Source organism: Sinohyriopsis cumingii, chromosome 16 (genome assembly GCF_028554795.1).
Source record: "Sinohyriopsis cumingii isolate HCF-2022 chromosome 16, ASM2855479v2, whole genome shotgun sequence".
NCBI lineage: Eukaryota > Metazoa > Mollusca > Bivalvia > Unionida > Unionidae > Sinohyriopsis > Sinohyriopsis cumingii.
In genome coordinates this window covers 33294441-33307678 of record NC_142976.1, presented here as the reverse complement: position 1 = coordinate 33307678, position 13238 = coordinate 33294441, and positions in this window count along the sequence as shown.

Genomic DNA, 13238 nt, shown 5'->3' with positions numbered 1-13238 from the left:
GTTTTAATCCATAGTTCCCCCACCCGCAACGATGTTAAAAAATTGGTCTCGTTCTATATTTTACACACCCAAAGCTAAACGATCTTCATAACCCTTGCATATCAAGACAAATCCATATATTGACCCTCACCTTTAATTTAAAATAAGCAATATAAAATACAATTTAATTACCGTATCAGCAACCTAACTACGTTATCTCATTATCTCCTTCACACCCTTAGCATCTTTTAATCATCTTAAATATAAAAGCATCTATCTCCATCTGTAATGTCCCTCTCCTTCACATCTTTCCTATTTCAAACAGAACTATCACCTATTCAAACAGGTTTGGATTTTAAAGAAAATGAAAGAATACAAATAATTTACATTACCCTCCCCTACTCCTTACAAGCCTTCTTATAAATAGACTAAACGTATATATTCCCATCTATAATAATTTTGCATTCCCATCACTCTAATTTAAAAAACAAACTATCCCATACGCATCTGTCTACTTGTTCTATTATGTTGGAAAATATGTCTGCTCTCTGAATTTTATTCCTCGGGTTTAATTGTCGAGCTGACTTGTGTCAAATACTATTCTTAAATATACGTTGCAATGCTCTCGCAGGATCACTATTGTTGTGTTCCAGATTTTGCATATGTTGCAATTCTGCTAGTGTATTTCGAGCAGACGACAACAAAATGAATTGAAACGGGAGAATGTGAAAATGTGAAACAGACATTTGCCTATGAACCGTGCAGCCAATCCAGTGTACTCGATGCAAAGTATAAGAATGTCGAGGAACATTGGGTAGCCTTTAGAGAATATATGTGCTCAACTGCGTCCAAAGCCCCTGGTCCCACCATACGTAAACATCAACATTGGTTTCAAGAGAACGATGATGCCATTCAGAGAGATTTGAATGAGAAACAATTGACCTGCTATACAATTGGAAAACATCTGGAACATATACTATACCAGCAGAAATCTTCAAAGCCGGAGACTCACAGGTGTCACGGAAATTGGCTGAACTCTTCCGTTGTTGTTGTTGTTGAGTTTAATTATAGTGGCGTGCGCACAATTGTGCATGTGCCACTTTTTTTCTGACGACACCGCAGCCTGCTAGTTGTTTTTGGGGAAGGGAATGGTGCCACCTCCCCCAGGCTTTTATGGATTCGAGGAACCCTGATTGTTTGGCCTCAATCTGTGGGTCCATAAAGGTCCCTTACAGTTGAATGGTTGGCTGTCATTAGTGGGAAGGAGAGCTCGGGAACGGTCCTGCTTGCTTTACATCGCTGGTTTCTTTTTGCATTTGCCTGGTGTTTCTTGCGATTTTGTTTTCTTTTTTTTTTTTTTCTTTTCTTCTTAAAAATGTTCTAAAAGGAGGGGGGGATGTTCTATGTTGTTTATAGAAAGATTTTCAAGGTTATTATGGTATTATTAGTCGAGGTGTTTAGGGTGTGTTTCCTGCGTTATGTTATTTATAAGTTTTTAGATATTACCTCTTTAAGTTATTTATTAATTAATGTTTTTAGACATTGAATGTTATTTATACTTTATTTAGCAAGAGACCGGAGTACTAGCCGATTACACGGTTCGTTAAAGACATGTAGGACCGGAATCCTAGCTGATTACTCGGTTCGTTAAGGTCATCTAGGACATCCGATTTTGCGGTTTCCTTAGTTTTTTTTATAGGTGCTTCGTAAGTGAATTATTATTAATACTTTTATAAAATTGAATGATATGTTATGGGTTTTTATGTGGTGGCTTCTAAATTTATTTAGCTAGTTACTGGGTCTTTTGGTTTTGTGGGGATAGTAATTATATTTTGTTCCTAAGTCCTGCTGAGTCTATGAATTGATTTATATTTTTATATGCTGATTGTTTATTTTTGTTAGAGTCCATAAGTAACTCTAGGTATGTGTGTGGTGATCCAATCTCTTTTTGGTTTTTGATAAATATTTTCCGAGCGGGTTTATATTTTGGGCATATATTGAATACGTGGTGTAGATCTTCGGTGGTGTGGCAGTTAAAGCAGTTAATTGTTGCTGGTTTGGGTCCTATAAACCTTCCAAAACTGCTTGCTAGTTTAGTTTTTCCAGTTATTATCCTGTTTATGGTTTTCTGTTCTAAATAGGTACCCTTAGGTAGCTGTATGTTCCTATCTACGTTTTTTTGGGTTTCATGGTGCTTTTCACCTTTTTTGGAGGAGTTCCAAAAATCTTGCCATGTTTGGTCTATATATGTTTGAGCGAAGCTTATTGCTTCTGTAGAGCTATAGTTAAGCTTGATAGAGTATTGATCTCCTAGTTTGGTGTTTGCAACTTTGTCTGCCGTTTCGTTGCCAGAGATTCCAATGTGCGACGGTATCACATGAGCTCGATTAATTTATGTGCTGTGGTGATATCGTCGATTAATTGGCATGCTCTGTCGAGGAATTGTTCCCTAGAGTGTGTATTGGGATTTTGGATCGATTTGATAACGCTTAGGGAATCGCTTATAATGACTGCTTTAGGTATTTGGTTGTCTTTGATCCATTGTAGTGATTCAGTTATAGCCCAGAATTCAGTGGTGTAAATGGAGCAATAGTCAGGTAATCTGGATCCCGTTTGTATATTGAATTCAGGGATTACTATTGCTGCTGCTGTTCTTGGTGGGTTGTTTGTTTTTGATCCATCGGTATATATTTTAACATAGTCCGGGTATTTTTGGTTGATTTCGTTTACCAGTACAGGTTTTAGTAAGTTTTCTTGTCCTTCTTTATTGCCTAATTTGGTAGCTTCAGTGTTAATCCTTGGTGGCTTTTGTAACCATGGTGATTTGTTCTGGTCTGTATTGTTTGTTACCCGTTTTTTTTAGTAGAGGTATCTTTTCTCTTAGTTCAAGGATTACTTTGCCACTTGGTGTGATGGGTATGATTTTGGGTTTGAAGACAACTTTACACTTATTTATAGCTATTTTGGTGGGATGGTTCTCCGGGTGGGTATCTATTCGAATGGAGTATCGGAGGAGCAGTTCTTGCCTACGTAATTTTAAGGGTAGTTCTCCTGTTAGTGTGTGTAGTTCTTCTAATGATGTTGAGGGGAGTGTTCCTGTACATAATAGTAAGGCTTTTCTCTGGATAGTGTCAAGTTTTTGTAGTACAGGTTGCTTAGCTGAGTTATATGCTTGGCAACCGTAATCCAGTTTTGATCTAATTAGGCTTTTATTTATCGTGAGGAGGGTTTCCTGGTTGGATCCCCAGCCAGTCCCTGTGATGTTCCTGAGTAAATTGAGATTTTTGTTACAATTCTGGGTGAGTTGTTCAATGTGCTGTTTCCATGTGTGGTGGTTGTCAAAGAACATTACTAGGAATTTTACTACTGTTACGTATTTGATTAATTGATTTTGTATATAGAAGTTTGGATAGACTAGGTTGTCATTTCGTTTGGGCGTGAATATGATTACCACAGTTTTTTCATGAGATATTTTGAAACCCCATTTGTCCGCCCATCTCTCTATGTTGTCTAGGCTCTGCTGGATTTCTTTAACTACTGTGTTATTGGCAGGATTTCCATTCCTCCATATGCCACTATCATCTGCGAATTGTGACAAGTTTATTTTTGCGGAGGCTGCATTGAGGTCAAGGTCGTTTACCATTAGGTTAAATAGTAAGGGACTTATTACACTGCCTTGCGGTGTTCCATTTTCAAGTGAAAATTCTTCCGAATGGGTGTTGCCTATTCTTGTTGTAATTTTCCGGCCTGTGAGGAAATCGCCAATCCAGTTGAACAAACGTCCAGTTATTCCATATTGGTTTAATTTGGCCATTAGTCCATTGGTCCATACTAGGTCGAACGCTTTTTTCTAGGTCTAAAAAAACCGCTATGAGGTTGCGATCGGTTTTCCTGTGTGCGTTAAAAGCGAGTTTGATGTCTGTTTCCAATCTGAGAAGTTGGTCAGTGGTGGACCGTTTGTTCTGAAAGCGACATTGATTTATGGAGAGTAGGTTATTGGTTTCTAGGTGGTGTTTTAACCTATTTGCGATTATTGTCTCCATTATTTTGCAAATATTGTTTGTAAGGGAGTTGGGTCGGTACGAATTTATGTTGTTGGGATCTTTACCTAGCTTGGGGATTGGTATTACTATGGCCTGTTTCCATTTGGTGGGTAGTTGGCCTTTATCCCATATCCTATTAAAGAGTTTGATTATGGCTATTGTTATATTGATAGGTAGTTTTTTGTAAATAATGTAACCTAACTGATCCTTACTAGGGGATGTTTCGTTTTTGGATCGTAGGGCTATCTTCCATTCATGTACTGTGATGTCGCTATTTAGGTGAGATTCTTTTGTTCATTGGTCTTGAAACATTTGAGGTTGGGTTCCCTCCATTAGTTTTTTGTGTTCTTGAAAGTTTCTGGTGTGATTATTGTTGCTACTCTTGTTCGAAAAATGCTTCGCCAGGAGGTCTGCCTTATCTTTATTTGTTATGGCATTTTTAATTTTTGGGGCTGAGGTAATTGCTTTCCCTTTTATGGCTTTTATCTTGTCCCATATTTGTTTCGAGTTTGATTTTAGACTCAGTTTAGAGCAAAAGGTTTGCCATAGATTAATTTTAGCAGTTTTTATAGTTTGTTTTAGTGCTTTTTCTTTATCTTTATATTGCTGGAAGTAGATAGAATTTTTGGTGCGTTTATATTTATTTAAGGCCCTTTTTTGTCTTTATGTGATATAGTGCACTGTTTAGTCCACCATGGTACAGGGTTTTTATTTTGGATATTAGTTGTATTTGGTATGCATCGGTTAGCTGCTTCTATATTTGTGTATGTTATGTTATCATAATACATGTCAGTACTTGGGTTTTGTAAGTTATCTGGATTTACTTTAGCTAGTAATAATGGGAACTGGTCCCAGTCTGCCTGTTGGTACCTCCATTTAGGTGGGGTTTCGTTTGGAATGTGTTGAGTCTTTGTTTGAATATTGATTGTGATGGGAAAATGGTCACTTCCTAAAGTATCTTCTTGATCCACCCACCAATTTGTGATTTGAGCCAATTTTGGGGTAGTGATGGTTAGGTCTATGGCTGAGACAGTACCATCCTCAGGGTTTAATCTAGTGTTCGACCCGTCATTTAAGATACCAGATTGTTCTCAGTTATCCATTTTTCAACCATTTTCCGTCTTTGATCTTTCTTTTTACCTCCCTATAATTCACTGTGTGCGTTGAAGTCGCCACAGATCATTAGATTGTTGTTGTTGTTATTAGTGATTGCCTTTAGTGAGATTAGGTTGGTAGGGCAGAAGGTACCCCCTGGGTCGTATGCATTTATTATTTGAATGTTTGTGGTTCCTATATTTATCATTGCTGACATTATTTCGATGCTATTATTGATGTTTAGGTTAGGGGGTGCTTCTGTTATTTCATAGTAGATTAGTGTATCTATTAAAAAAAATTGCTAGTCCACCCCCTTTCTGCCCCATGGGTCTGTTTTTAAAGATTCCCTGGGTATAGCCTTGTAGTTGGGGCAGGCGTTTGTGTTCTTGTGTTATGAGGGTTTCCTGTAGGCAGATTACGTCTGGTTTTACGGCCGTATTATTCAGTTGTTCTGCAGTTTTGATAGGTTTTTAAAGATTCCTCTGCAGTTCCATTGCCAGACGGTGATTTTATTATTTATGAACTCTTCCAATAAATGTGGATTGAAGGGATTATAGCCGTGGGTGCAAATCGTTTCCCATTGTCCACTTGTACAATCGGATAGGCAACAGACAATCAAACGACAACGTTCGGGGCCTTTCCTTGCGGTCAAAAACCGGCAAAATTACGGAATTCTTCTGAATCGTCTTGTGCATAACAATGAACAATGGCTCCTGACAGAGAATCACGAGAACCACAAATATGGCTTTTCTAGCTCGTTAACTCCAGGAGAAATGCAATGAACAGAACTTCAATCTGTACACTACTTTCCTTTACCTGACAAAAACATTTACACAGTCAGCTGTCTAGGCCATTGGATGATCATGGTAAAACTTTGGTTGACCATAGAAATTCACCATGACCGCTCGTCATTTCTATAATAATACGCTCGCTATTGTCGTGGATGAAGCTTGGTCATCTGAACCATTCCCAGTCAGCAAAGGAGTCAAGCAGGGCTCTGTGTTAGCCCCAACGAACTTCATTACATGTTCTCTGACATGCTTACTGATATCTTTTATGACTATGGCACTAGAATCAACATTAGATCCAGAATACAAGCAAGCTCTTCACTTTCAGGAGACCAAAAGCGAAGATGATGTCACAGGAAGTGACTCTTCATGATATCATATTTGATTACGGCTTTTCCATCAATACCAGATTTGATATCAAACACAATATGGACCACTTATCTTCAGCTTCTGGCAATTCGGTCTCAATCACTATCAAGAAGACACAGCTGATACACCAAGTTGCACCAAGATAGCCTAACGCAGAGCTTACCATCACAGGAAATGGCCAAACCTTATTGAAATTGGACACGTGTATTTATCTCAGAAGCACCCTAACACGTGCAGTCTTCATCGATGATGAAATCAACGCAAAGAGACCAGTCTGTAAACTCAAAGTCCACAAAGCCATTGTGTTGCTGTCCATGTTGTATGTGTACATACTTCATGCAAAGTAGCTGACTCAGTTTTGCAGAGGCTGTCAGCTGATGAAACTGACGAGGATATGATGTTAGGACATGGTCCCAGGCACTGAGTTAGTCACATGGGCATGCATTCCAAATATCCACGCTCTGCTGATGACATCACAAATGAGATGGACAGACCTCGTGACCAGGGTGTCAGAAAAGCGACTTTCAACGATCTTCTACACAAGGTCAATGCTGAAATGTCTCAGGGATGACTTGATGGTAGCCTTTGCAGCCTTTCTTATGACCACCCGGAGATCGGATTTCCCATCTATTCATCTCGAAACACTTCAACATTGCCCCTGAGTATGGGGAAGATCTCGCACAAGATCGCTCTATTTGGTGGAATCTCGTCCGTACAGGAGCTACAGACTTTGAAACAGAGAAAAACTACATATACAGTACAGAAGCTTGAGCATAGGAAATCTTTACCTTTATTGTTCAAGCAAACGCGTGCGCATCTACTGTCCAGTGTGCAACAGACAGTTCAGAGCACAAATTGGTTTGATCAGTCGCTCACGTATTCACAGAAACCAGACCAGTTAGTCATGGCATGGTCATATTCGAACCCGAAGGACGAACAATAACTGGCCCAAGTTTCATTCATCTCTTCTGATACAAATTCACAATTGGAAGTCTTCACTCTCTATGGTAGCTTGGTAAGTACACTGTCCAACGTTTCTATACATCCAACGTCAATATATTTGTGACAGTTGGACATTTTTTAATCTAGACACAGAATGTTTCAGGAGAATGTAATGTGCTAAAGTAAATTTAGTTTAATATCGTTCAAACCACGGAATTAAAGCATGTGTACGTGTGCGCGTGTGTGCTCGTGTAAAACAGAGAGAGAATTAAAGTCGGCTATTTACTATCCAGTTCTCAGTTATTTAATATGCTGTAACATTAACAAGGATCTTACTAAACAAACAATACGAAATAAATAGTAGCAGTAGTAGTATATGAGGTACAAGAAGAAATAAAATTAGGACATCATTTTGCCTTATTATAGGGCAAAGAGAGATAACCATCTGGTTGCACTTTTTAATAATAAATTCTAAGTCAGAGATGGTCATTGTCATTATTCATTATTTTTTTAGTTCATCAGCTTCACTAATGAAGCATTATATTTATTATCAAATAAACGCAGTAACATTATGCATATGCCAGATCCTGGGTCTGAAAGTTCGGGAAGGCACCATTGCATACATTCTCAGCTGTCAAAAAACTCGTGCTGGACCTAAATTTATGTTACAATTCTGTAGCAGTCAGTTTGTTTTTTGTCAAGATAGGACAAAGGTACAAAATTCCCAACAACGTAGATGGGAAAACATTAAAATTTCACTTCTTGCTATATGTGCGCCATGCCATCAACTGACTCAAAACTCATTAGGAGATCTAGTGCTTTAGTTTAATAACAAGAATTATATGTACATATATAGCGTCCTAGCCATCGACCAAAACTTGAAGGGGACGATTAGTAGTAACGACGGGTGAACACGAGTAGACACTATCATCAATTTTGCTAGCAACGGTCAAACAAATTAACGATATCAATACGAAGAATGACAGAAAGAAATTCATACCAAGTGCAAAGCCAACAATTAACAATTGAGCCAAGTGGTGAACGTTGAGATATTGAAAGAGACTTTACAGTCGAGACAATGAAATTCACACAAAATGCAAAGCCAAAGGACTGACACTGAACTAACAATCGAGCCAAGTGGTGAAAGTTGAGATATTGTATCAGTTAATTAATATGGGGAAGATCTCGCACAATGGAATTCATATCAAATGCAAAGCCAAAGGACTAACACTGAACTATCAATCGAGCCAAGTGGTGAACGTTGAGATATTGAAAGAGGTTTTACAGTCGGGACAATGAACTTCATACCAAATGCAAAGCCAAAGGACTGGTACTGAACTATCAATTGAGCCAAGTGGTAAACGTTGAGATATTGAAAGAGGCTTTACAGACGGGACTTTCGCGAAAAATATTGGATCTACCTACAATTTTATGTTTACAAATTCACCCAATTTTCAGAACCGTTTCTTAAATTGTGTATCATAAAACAAGACGCTTCCAGACCACATCAATTTACTGCGCTCCAGTGTACAAAAGTTGAAAGTTAAAAGACCAACACTTCATTATGAATGCAAGAGCAGACCGAGAAAGAGGATGAATAATTCCACACAGCAACCTAAAAAAGGACCCATTGTAAATTAGCATGTGCAATTTCAAGGACAGCACACTTTCACCAATACTTAAGAATTTGACACTGCAATCGAATGATGGTTCCACTACATACCCGAACTCAAGTGTGAATACTTTGCTTTGCGAATATATCGATGCCTTACTCTGCGACATCAGCAATACATCACAACCTTGCCACTAGTCTACTAACATTGAAAGCGATGCTGATTGAGGACCTTACCACTGTAGTAGCAAAAGCGATGCAGCACGATCATTCTGCTTTCCTGATAAGTTATGATGCGAGTGTACGTAAATACGACCTCAACTATTGACTTGCAAACCACTTTAGATGCCACTAACTCATTGCGATATACATATCGAAGAATAATTCCTGTTTCCAATGGCGTTGCTTTGTTATTGTGTTTTTGAAGATCGACTTAATCCATTTAAACAATGGCTTATATAACATGATGGAATACCAGGTAAGAAAACGTTTCCTAGAGCTGGATTTGTCAACTCGGGAAGAGGAGACCAGGAACAGTGTTTAGGTTGCGATGCGGAGATCTATGAATGGGAGTATAAGGCTTAACTTTACTGGAACATACCAGCTAGTCTCTTTGTAGTCAGAATATACGGCATAATTAGTATCGTCATTGATCATTTAGAAGAGAACAATAGTACTTTGCCTCATTAGCCAAGAGAACTCGTTTGCAAAAAAAAAAACAAAAACGCCTAATCAGATGTGAGAGAAACGCAAATAAATATTAGATTCTGTACGATATAAATGGTTAACCACTGATACATGAAAGCTATAACAATCTTGTTTTCTTTGAACGTTTTCAAATTGTTAGAAAATGATCAGCTACCCACGACTCAAAATAATGTTTACGACAGGAAGTCTACCTACAACGTTAAAATGCTACAAAGGATTATTTCAGAGGAGAAACAGGATTACAACAATCGTATAGCGGACGTTTGACACCAAGACGAGACTTTATCAAGACGTGTGGTGTGGTGTGTGTGTGTGTGTGTGTGTGTGTGTTAATCGCTAAATCATTTCCATTCCAGTAGTAGACACGATGTGTAGAAGGTAGGGCTATTTCATTAAAAAAGAAATCTTGTGAAGGATTCATATGAAATCTCACCATCCACGACATTTGCTCTCGATGTTGCGACCAATTCCGTGCAAGGAAGTCAATGACAGTATTCAGAACTTACTGGATTAGGAAGAACTGCTAATACAGCTGACTCCAGATACTACGATGTCAAGGAAGTTTGAAGACGTGTGATGTGGGTGCTGGTGAACACTTTTCTCAGGTTTCGTTTGCCATCAGATTCATTGCGGACTATTTGTGAAAAGTACATATAAAAAATATATGGCAACCAAAATATTATTTGTGCACGAAAGACAAACTATGTTGAAAAAACTGTTGAGAACAAGTTGTGTACCTCCGTGTAAAGCAGACATTCATTGAACATTATCAACGCTTGATACTTACCACGAAATGTGTATAGCTAGTTTGTTACACCAACAAATTTACAACTAGAACGATGAACGTAACTGTACGTGATTGGAACAGTTTTGGCTTCGATGACTGGATACAATAAGTGGTATGTAGGCTAAAGACATTGTGTATCACTAATCTAAGAAGAGAAGTTCACTAAGAACCAATGTAAGAAGTAAACAGTGGTAGAAGAACCCAAAACATAGGAAGAAATATTACAAGTCTACGAAAGTACCATTGTAGAATTAGAAACTAGTGAGAGAAAAAAGAATATATGATCATAAGTTTCAGGTATGGTTTGAGAGGAATGATTTATTTAAATCATTCTTCGGAATTACAAGATACTAATGGACCTTTAGGACTAAAACACTTCTTTGGAATTATTGAGAATTCATTACAAGATTTCATCAGTGTGGTACTTCAGGACATTCAACATTATTTAAATTAATTAGGAACATTGTATTTTGTTTTGGAATTGTGATAGGACATTTATGAATATTTAGGATTTTGATTCACAAAAATGTAAGTCTCTTTTATATTTGCGCTTTGCATGTTAGTTTAGTCCCTTTGATGACGTTGGACTCATAAGATTAAGGTGGTTGATATAGTCTGGATGATGATGTTGGACTTAAAATAACATTTGTTTAGTACATTTTTGTTTGATGCACATTGACTTACCTTAAACTTGGCAAAATATAGTCTGTTTTATGACCTTTGACCAACCATAATGAGTATAATCTGTTTGATGAACATTGACTTACTATAACATTGACATGGGTAGCCTGTTTGATGCATCTTTACATGTCATAAAATTGACATGTTTAGCATAGCCTTTGTGATGACCTTTGACTTACTATAAAATTCACATCTGTTTCGTGTCACTTGATTTACCATAACATTGACATATTTTGTTTGAAGAACTTATAATTATGATAAGATTGCCATAGTATAATCTGTATGATGCACTTTGATTTCCTATAAAATTGACATGGTTTGCCTAGCCTATTTGGAGACTTTTGACTTACCATAAAAATGACATGGTTAGCCTAGACTGTTTGGTGACCTTTGACTTACCCTAAAAATGACATGGATAGCATAGACTGGTGACCTTTCACTTATCATAAAATTACCATGGTTAGCCTAGACTGTTGGGTGATCTTTAACTTACCTTAAAAATGACATGGTTAGCATAGACTGTTGGGTGACCTTTGATTTACCATAATATTGACATGGTTAGCCTAGACTGTTTGGTTACCGTTTGATTTATCGTAAAAATGACATGGTTTGCATAGAGTGTTTGGTGACCTTTGACGTACCATAAAAATTACATAGTACAGACTGTTTCATCAACTTTGACTTACCATAAAATTGGCATGATTAGCATAGTCTGTTTGATAAACCTAGACTTACCATGAAACTGACATAGTTGGAAAAGTACGTGACAATCCAAACTAATTAGACTATATGAATTTGAATAATATATACTAACGTTGGCATATACATATAGGACGACTAAATAAGTTATTGTGTGTTATAATCACTTTACGTGTACATATCACAGGAGATTGTCAATACAAAAGAAACATTCGATAAAAAGGGTTGTCCTGTTTAATATTACAAAATACACCCATAGCTCGGGTGAACCGGTGCAATCGATATGGCCAATGTTCACCATGACAGGATTGTGCTAGGCACCAGACAATCACATCTTGACCGGAATCTATTAAATCTACTAAGGAACACGTGTTTGCTAAATCATCCAAATTACTTTATTTCAAACGATGGCATTTTTGGCAAGAATAAAAATCAAATTGTAGAATGTCTGAGAAGAGTATGTTGTGATTCGTACAAGGAGACCTTAAAAGGAACGTTCCCAAAACCAATCTTTAGTAAGCAGATAAAGTAATTAATACTTTAATGTTTTTCCTATCTGAATTTTTTTAATACTGTAGACTTGACGCATAAGGTGATGTGATATGAACCAGGTGAGGTGATATGAACAAGGTAATGTGATATGAGCCAGGTTAATTGATATGAACATTGGATACAAAACAACACAAGCGTGCTATGCGTTGTATTATAATGCATACGTTAAATGCAATATTTAGTATTCCACTCAGTAAAATACTTATTGTGAGAGTACATGCTCATAGGTAGAAACCCTCTATTGAACAGACATTCACTACAACTGACTTAAAATGTATTCCGAAAGAAATTAAGAGACGCATCTGTGACTCATTAAGATCAAATTTTGTAGTTGCTTGGAACAACCACGGAAAAAAGCAATTTTACCATGTGAGGAATAAACACACCTTTTTTTACGCGAAACGTTTAACCAGAGTTAACAGTTAGTTATGTTATGCAAATTCCTAATTGAATTGTCGTGGAACTTAAGTGAGGAAAATATTGCAAGTAAGCAACATTTAACTATCGAATCGTTATGGAATTTATGTAAGGAAAATTTTGTATGTTGTGCAAAGTTTACTTACAAAATGATTGAATGTCATATATGTCTTATCAAAACCCGGCTCAAATGCAACAAATATTTACAGGATATTTTATATCGTATGCCTTGTATTGCAAATGCTACAGACGCACATGTCCCGTTTCCATCTTAAGTTATTGTTATGACTCCTGGTCTTAAAATGTGTAACATAATAAAGGTAAAACCAACAATTTAAGTAAAATCAATAATTGGTTTTTAATAATTTAAGTAAAACCAATATTTGGTTTATCAAAATTCCAAATTTATTCTCATTTTACATGACTTATATGCGAATCTTCCATAGTTTTCTATATAACGTAGTGAGTAACATAATGTATTGTTCTTAGCATAAACATCAGTCGTAGTTGAGTCACTTAGTTATATTAAATTCAGTTGAAATAACTGTATTCATTTAAACTATTTA